This window comes from Aristolochia californica, unplaced genomic scaffold (genome assembly GCF_029961685.1).
Source record: "Aristolochia californica isolate CCGP_79_NKW_82.1479 unplaced genomic scaffold, dmAriCali1.0.hap1 SCAF_11, whole genome shotgun sequence".
Classification (NCBI taxonomy): Eukaryota; Viridiplantae; Streptophyta; class Magnoliopsida; order Piperales; family Aristolochiaceae; genus Aristolochia; species Aristolochia californica.
Window position 1 is genome coordinate 10068734 of NW_027181782.1, and position 9287 is coordinate 10078020.

The window sequence follows — 9287 nt, forward strand, 5'->3', positions numbered from 1 at the left end:
TTTGTGACATAGCTTGTTTGATTCTTTTAGATATTTTGCAACATCACGACCAAGATTTGCTTTTATTAAGATTTAAAAAATATTTGGTGAGGTGATGCCTGAAAGTGAGGATGCACAAATGTTAAATTGAGTTTACTATTGGGCTCCAATGATATTTAGATACTATTAGATATCCAGAAGTCTATTGAGTTCAACTTACTAATATATTTTTCAGTCGATTCAAATTTTATTACATGTATTCTCATGCCCTTGTAGTGTGGGAACATGACTCACCATATAGAGTGAAAAATTGACTCGATTGTTGTTTGGCATTCTTGTTGGGCGGTTGATTTTTTGAATGTATGGGTTTTGCCTTCCAAATTTACCAATGGTAATTTGTATGTGCCATAGGCCTTTGGATCCTTAAAAACCTCAATGGCAAGTTCTCTATTCCTGTCAATGCTTTATATAATGATGTTCAAATCACAAGGGATGACTCAAAGAGCTTCTTTCTCAGAAGTTTGCTTCACCGTTGTATAAGTTTAGATAACAAGATGGATAGATTGCTTAGCAAAAATGATTAGACATACAAAAAAACGAGATGAGGAATAAAAAGAGCTCGTATATTTCTTCGTCCTTTGCTTAAGCATTATTTGGTGACTCTGATTTTTCAAATAAGATGAAAAGTGGATCTCTGGCACAGGGTCTTATTTATCTTCATGAGGAATCCATCATACAGATTAGTCAATGGGACATAAAACCAAGCAACATTCTACCAAATAACCAGTTGAATCCAAATATATCGGATTTCGGCATGGCAAGGGCTTTTACTGTCGACGATGCCCATGTTAACACATTCAAAACAGCAGGGACCCAGTGAGTGTCATTAGTAGGTCAACATCTTTCTCCTATAAATAGAAGAAGGAAAAGAAATAGGTATTTAAAAGGATGATTTTGCCTTTTTAATATTCAAAGAAAAGCATTTGCTCTTTATGATGGTCTGGCAAGGACTTTTAATTGATAGCCTGTTAGTTACCAATTGAGTTTTAAGACAATGTTTATTATGTTTTTGTTGATAACTTAAAGCCATGTTTATTGCCTTATCTTATTGATAAACAAATAGATTTTCATATCATAAAGAGCAGGGCTAATTCTATTTATGTTGAGAAAAATTCTTGAGTACAAGGAAAGTCATTTGTATAGCTGAGTTAGGCGTTTTTATTTCTTTTGTTTAGTGGTTACATGGCCCCTGAGTATGCATTGCATGGATACTTATTTGTGAAGTCAAATGTATTCAGGTATGGAGTGTTGGTCTTGGAGATTGTGAGTGGCTAGAAAAATTATGATAGGCGGTTGCCTGATGAAAGTGGGGACCTCTTAAGCTATGTAAGTGAACTTCCTTTTACAAATGGTAATTTCCATAATTTAGGAAGCATATAGATTGTCCTCATTAGGCTCAATCTGCTAAATAATCGTAATAGATTCAACTATATAAAAAGGTTTTCAAATTTTATGTTTATGATTTCATAAATCGACACTTGATCAATAAGTGTTTTGTCATTACATATAATATCAAATATTGGGCGTGAGATCAATGTGATATGGATATGCAAGAAAACTATTGGTGGTTCATCGATCCTGAAGCATATCGCATCTACAGAATTAACAATTAGAATAGTGCCAAGAGAAATTTAGTTGTTTAACTCGTCACTGAGGCCTTCTAAGGGTGAATGCATCTTTGCCACCACTAGAGCTCTGGAACAAGCTCTAGGAAATATTGATGCACACGACTATTCCGCAAGTTGTCCCACTTGTTGCTCATTTAATTTTGTTCCGCTCGACTATTAGCCCTTTGGGTTGAGATAATGGTTAGTTTCTTAACTTTATCAAAAGATGTGTTAATGTTGAACTCCCTTGTTGCGCTTCAAGAGTTAATGGTCTACCCTACACCTCTAAATTCCCCAAACGAATTTATCGTTGTCCAACTCTTTTCTTTGGAAATTTTCCTGAGGTGAATGGACGTATTAGACAATGTGTAAGTTTGCAACACCATTTTAACTTAGAGTTTCAATATCTGGCAGTATAACCAGGAATATTGGAATGATATGCGAGATATTTGTATACCGACTGACAACTTATTGCAACGGATCTTGAATCCGAGGTCTTTATCACTTCTCACTCCCCCCACTTTTGCGTCTCCTCTCACAGTCATCTCTCCGGCTAAAGTCGTAAAAACAAAATAAAAAGAGATTATTTCTTTAAATGAATTGAAACATGAAACTTTTCTCCTTTTTGCATGCTTCGAAGGGAGGTTGATATCTGGAATATTGAAAACTCAAAGCTAGAATTTGAGGATCTGTCAGTGATGGAGTTTTCTAGGATAAAAGGAGGTGATTCAATAGGTTGTGTTCGACTTTGAAGACTACAAAGATAGTTTAAGATAAGTTGCTTTACCAAAGACCTTTTAAGTTCTTTGTCGAGGTTCCTTGGTAGAGCTAATCGTAACGTGGGTTTTCCAGAACCCGGTGACCCAAAAATAAGTCATTCGGCACAACTGGATTAGTCTTTTAAACCATTTGTGATCAGATCCGCACCGTTGATTGTTGTAGTCGTCCACTGATGGGACAAGTGGTCTCTCTCCGTCTCTTGAATTTAGCGTGTGTACTGAGGGGTAGTAGAACCGTGCAATATCAAATTTAGGAACCCATTAGCAGAAACGCCTAGGTGTTTAATTTGATGGCAGCGAGCAAGGAATCTCCACACCCGGAGGGCAGCCAGTAAGGCTCCGAACGAGGTTGGGGAGGCTCCATGGGAGATTCCGCCATTATCCTCAGGAAAGCACGCGAGATCCACTCGCTTGAGAACTTTGGGGAAGGACAAGAACAGAGAGAAGAAAGGGAAGAAGTTCTCAGTTGTGTTGTCTAAGAGCAGATTAAAAAGAATTTCTTCATTCTGACAGGATCTAAGCTGACAGTCCATGAAGCGGGCGAGAGTTTTACAGAAAGCCAAAGATTCTCCCCGATTCCAAGATCTGGATCTTTGCATGTCGCCATCAAATTAAACACCTAGGCGCGTGTTGCTAATGGGTTCCCAAAATTGATATTGCAGGGTTTTACTACCCTTCAAGAGGGTTTAATTTATCTTAAATAAATAGAATTAATAGTGTAGACAAGTGTACTGAAAATCAGATTTCAGCATTAGTGTCCTAAAATGAAAAATATGATATAAACAAGAGAACAAGTAATTTTTTTATAATATACTTAAATAGAATATATACCTAAATTGATAATTAACAAAAATAAATATGGTTATTACACTAAATACTTAAATAGAACATATACTATTAATTTAATTAATTATAACAATGGGATAATTAAACCAAAATAATTGACCAAATATTTATTTTAATAATATTTTAATTACGACTATTAAATCACTAATTTAATATAGTAATTATAAAATTAATATACTGAATACATATATTCAGGGGGAGGAAGGCCAGTTGAGGCATTGTCGATCAGCTGGCCAGGGGAGGCATTTTGTGAAGTCTCTCGCGTTTCATCTCTCCAGTATTCTCCCATCCAAAATTATCGAGCTGTCTTTGCTATAATCATAATACAGTTAACGAATATCTCATTGCCCATTTGCTTGTTTTCTAATACTTAGATGTAAATTCCACTAACATTGATTCTTTCATGGATCCCTGTTATAGAAATTCTGATACAAAGAACAGATAATTATAAAATCTTCAAACATCGTAGAAAAAACATCCAAGCGAATGTTACTAAGTAAATGGTTTTGCATTTGCTAATTGTAAAGAGCAACCAAGCATTAATTAGCAGTTGCTCTTTAAGACCAATACGATGTTGTCCAGTCCTTTCTTGTGGAATGGCGCGTTGCTTGTCGATTTGGATCTTTTCATTCAATCATAGAACAGAATTAGCAATGTCCTTGCAACTCGATCTCATTTTCTTCCACTCCACCCTGGTCATTATTAGACAAGAATCTCAATGCTCTCTTATGCCACAAAAATAGACCCATTCACCACAAAGGCCCTGGCTATTGTTGTTCCTAATCCCCGCCACAGGACTTGGTAGCCCTCTTCAGTCAAACTTTTTCGGAAACAATCCATTATACGTTTGTATTTGGGCGTTGTCTTGCCTCCTGGAGATTGTGATTAAGCATGAAGTCTTGACTTAATCACATCTAAAGGGTAGCAACAGAGCCAACTGGCTACTCCTGCCCAGCCACTGGCTATCAACATTGTTGAAACATTTTCTTGGCCACTCTTTCGGCACCTTGGGTGTAGTAGTTCTCTAGTGTATTCGTATGTACAGAAGTAGGTTCCATGCCCAATATATCTAAGCATAGTGACTCCGAAGCCTCAGAACATCCCTCGGATTCCTTCTCTTCTCAAAATATTCTTTACCACACTAATAGGTCCATCCTTACGAGAGTGGTGGTGAGGTAACTGGAGACGTATCTTGACAAGCTCAACCGGTGAAAGTATTATGCTCTTCTCAAAATATTCTTTACCACACTAATAGGTCCATCCTTTTCCGTTCACAAGCCTGTGATAAAACAGCAAAAACTTGTAAGACCACTGCATTCTGCACAGAAGAACTTTTAGTGAGATTATTATTACAGCTAGAAACCAATATAGGCGTGTTTACCAGGGAAAAACTACAAAATTTTATCGAAGAAAAACAAAAAACTAAACACTCTATATTGAATTCCACATTCTTATCAGGAGATGCCAATTTTTTTTACAATGAAATACCAGTAAGACACTGTATCAAATAGAAATTTTTATACAATTAATGAATCTTAGAGATAGCAAAGAATATACAAAACAAGATATCTGCCCCATGAATTACAAAGGCCTATCGAACTTGTTCAGCAAGGTTATTTTCCCCCAGAGATCTGAAAAAAAAAACTAAAGCGTACTATAGCTATATAACGAACTTGTCAACTTCCATGAGTTCAATTTGATTTCCCATCAAAGCACTTGTATCTGATGTTTGGCTTCCAGTAATAACATAATTTGGGATATTTCTACAGTGACTTCATGCTCTGCTACACCTTACCTAACTACCCTTCAAGGCCTGCTAAACAATCGTAATTATAAATTCAGGATCCGTTTCAGTTTGATTCTGGTTAAAAAAATGACACATAAAGAGCCAAAGAGGCGAAAGGATCCAGTCCAGGGATATTGGACCAACATCGGCGATTTCCACATCCCAATTTGTATACAAACAGATGGTCTAATCACATGAACAAAACGAAAGATGGAGGGAGAAAAAGGGGGAAACCGACTCGCAAATATGCTCAACGAGGCTAGCAGCCTAGCGATAAAGATCAGATAGAAAAGAAAAGATATGCAGGAGATGGGGCAAGAACCTGGAAGGCAACAGAAGCCAGAGGAGTACCCATCCCTTTGTAGAGAGAAGAAGGTCCTTCGCTTGTAACGATTTTGCGAAAGAGGCTGAGAGCCGGCATCCTACTGGAAGGCTGCTGAAGACGAATCTTGAGGGTATCCAGAGAATGTCCCGATATGACCCCCGCCATACTACCAACACCTTCGGCGATGAACTCTTTGCCCCGGAGAAAAGATGCCAAGACGAGAGGTAGAAGAGAGCGAAAACGAGAGGAAGAAGAGAGTGGGCCAAAAAACTCGTTGGGAGAGGAAGGCCGAGAGAGAGAGGGGGAGAATATGACGAAACGAGGGAAAAACATTTGACGGGGGAGGGAACAGTATGATGCTTCGTGCGAAAGATTTGCAAAATAAGCCTCAAACATGATTCCCCGATTTTTTTTCTGAGAAAATTACCTGAGTAATGTGCACGTAATTTATCTCTGTTTCAAATTAGTACACTGAATTCAAGAGACACAGAACCACGGGTTTCATCAGCTGTCGGCAACAACGATCGACGGTGCAGATCTCATCACAAATGGTTTAAAAAGTTCCAATTATATGTGTCTAAAACGTAAGCCATTGCAATCGTCATGGCACCCAGTGATTCTTCCAGGTAAAGGAATTGCACATGGGGGTTAATTTTCCTTTTGTCTTGTCAAAGCCTATAATTTAAAGGAAAATAGGCATGTCATGGGTAATTGCCATGGTATCACAATGGGTTATTTGTGGCCTAGTAACTTGGGCCCAATGGGTAGTACTAGGAAAGATGACCCATCTCTACCAGAATTTATTCTTCTGTACCGCTTGAAAATTAATTAAACTTCAACTAATTGATAGTGACTTCTCCAGTGCAAAAGTCGTGGCATATTCTAGTTAACGACTCCTAGTGGCATGTCTGTCATCAGGCAATGTCAGCAGCGAGGTTTCCACCCACATGATTGGCCCCCAAATGGGGGGTCCCATATACGACCATTGTACAGATGTTTACATGGTTCTTAACTTGATGTTCGATGTCATTGATCTCGGGAAGGTATTCAAGTCAAATCTCTGTACCCTCGTCAAATCAAATCTCAAGCATGAAAACTTTCCAAATTGTGCATCCAATAGGTCTCAAAGGTTAATCAATAGATACGATACACGACTCATCTCATCCAATGACCAACGTAAGGCTTTTTACTATTAGATGTAGGGATAGTGGGATAGTGGGATAGTGGACTGTTATACCCACTCCTAGGGGTGGCATCCAGTCGAGCTGAACCCGAACCTGTCTATGTTCGAGCCAAACTTGATTTACATATTTCAAACTCGAGCTCGAACCGAGCCGAGCCGAGCCGCAAGCCTAAAATTATTATCGAGTTTGAGCCCAATAATGTTAACCGAGTTCGAGCTTCAACATACATTTAAAACTTTTCAAATAATAAATATCAAATAAATTATACATATATTTTACATAAAATTGGACATGATACCTATTTAAAATTGGGTATACCTTTACTTAAAATTGGGAATGACCGATATACATAATACCTACATAAAATTGTTTATACACTCTATAAACACTGTATAATATTATGAATAAATTCTATACAATAATCAAACACAAAAAAATTAAATAAAATATCAATATCAATTTACAATCACCCAAATAAAAACAATAAATTTATTATAAATTTATAAACTATAGCTCTTTCTCTTCATGCTAAAAAACAATATACTAAGTCCCCACATGAGCAAAATCTCCACCTATGACAAAAACAAAAAATAAAATAAAACTTATTATTATCAAATAAAAAAATACTCTTCCACTAATAGTTACTTAATGTAGTTAAAAATATTAAAATTACCCTGATGAAAAAAACGTGAAAATCATGTAACTGGTAGCATTATGTCCAACAAGACTTTAAAAAAGTAACTAGAGCAAGACTTAGATAACAAAAAAAGATGAAAAATCAAGTAACTGGTAAGCTTTAAACCAGTTTTTTAGTCCGTTGGAGCAAGACTTTTCTATTCGCATGGATTGTCTGCTTTATTGATTTCCTTCAACAATAGGAAGTCGGGACGCCGAGCTTCACCAAAGTCTCAGCCGCAGTAGCAGCAATGGTAGAGATACAACACATGGTGGAAACAATTTGAAAAAGGAGTTGTAATTAAGTCTCTTTTACTCTCTCTTATTAATCCTTAAGGCAACTCTTGATTATTAAAATATTTTCTTATGTTTCTCCTCTTTAAAAGATTCGAAGGCACACACCATTTACCTTATGGTGTTCATCATCATATCTAGGGCACTCTTGATTTTTACCATCCAAAGGACAAAATCTATCTTCGAAGAGGAGAAACAGAATGTGAAATCGTGAAGGTTCAAGTCCCTCTTTTTTTTTCATTAGTGGTTCAAAATTAGATATGTTTTTCACTCACTCTACTCTTTCACAAATGGATCCAAACAAAAAAGGATTCTATTACAGTTGAGATCTATTGCAAATGGCCATTTTAATAAATTATAAACAGTTAATTAAGCCATCTCTAAAAAAACAGAAATAGAACTCTAAACCACCATTAAAACTTAAAAAAATTGGGAATAATTCACAAAAAAAATAAGGGGTGGTTTGATCTGACATACGAGATGCGCCTGCCTAGAACATCTTCTTGCTAGTTGAACCCGTCTAAAGCTTGAACGATTTCCTGTTGGCAAGTACCTCTAGCCGAAAGAGATAAAGGGGAGAGAGGGGCGGATGAGCTTCCTTCTCTTTTGTAATGGCTTTATTCACCTATGTGATTTGTTCCTCGCTGAGAAGACGAAGAACGAAGAAATTTGAGTAAGAAATCGTAGGAGAGGAAGAACTAAGTGATTGTTCCTGTGTAATCCTTGGTAACAAAAAATCGATTGAAGATGAAGAATGAAGAGATTAAGGAAGAAATCGTAGAAATAGAAGTAAAAAACAAATAAAAACAAAAACTAACCTAAAGTGCGGTCTGCATACTTCTTCTTTCTCTTTTTAGACTTGGGGAAGATCCGGCTAAGTGAGCTTCTCATCACCATCACTGATTTCCTTCTGATTTTTGCCGCTGATTCCACGAAATTGAAACTGAAGACAGAAAATCGATAGTCGAAATCGAGCCCGAAGAGGAAGATGGAGTTAAAGTAAGTGATACGAGATTTGTGCTCGGATTCATGTTAAAGAGTAGTTGCAATCCGTCCAAGTTCCTGACAGTTTCCTGACTGTTGGGATTGCACGTTACAGGTTCGGATATCTAATCTGCTCATCTAATTTTTTCCTTTTTATTTATGTTTTAATTTGTCTAAAATTCAGATTAGGACGCAAGAAAATTTCAAAACAGACGAAACAGCGAGAGGCACCCTTGTTTTGGTCCACCTCGCATCTCCCCTCACCCCTTTCCCGTTCAAAGTCCACCTATTTTTGTTCTTGCATGACACTTCAGTTTGTTCCTTTTCCTGGTGACATATTCTAGTCTTTCTCATTTCTTTATCTCCCTTGTTTTTCTAAGGGTTTTTTTAACCAAATTACCCATTTTTAAAAACTTATTTCGATAAATGACATTTCTTTGAACTTATTTTGAAAAATACCCAACTTTGACTGGTTCACTATACATGTGTACAGTCAAAGTGACACATAAGTTTTGATTGATTACGGGTCGCCACATCATTAACACTGCGTGAGTAGATAGACACATCGACTGCCACATCACAATTCCGACCCGTCAGCAGCCAAATAAGATGCCACATCAATAAATGACAAAAAAAATGAATACATTTTTTTTATTTTAAAAATCAAATTTATGAATACAACTCTTGTTTGGGTGTTAGTGTAGACGAGTTCAAGTGGCTGGAAAACAGATTCCAGTGTTAGTGCCCCCAAATGAAAAGTATGATATA

General features: G+C 36.9%; 1 pseudogene; it reads right to left on the reverse strand.

The window, feature by feature from the left end:
* Positions 1-3734: 3734 nt before the first annotated feature.
* LOC137943608 (mitochondrial arginine transporter BAC2-like) lies at positions 3735-5547 on the reverse strand (annotated as a pseudogene).
* Positions 5548-9287: the final 3740 nt, after the last annotated feature.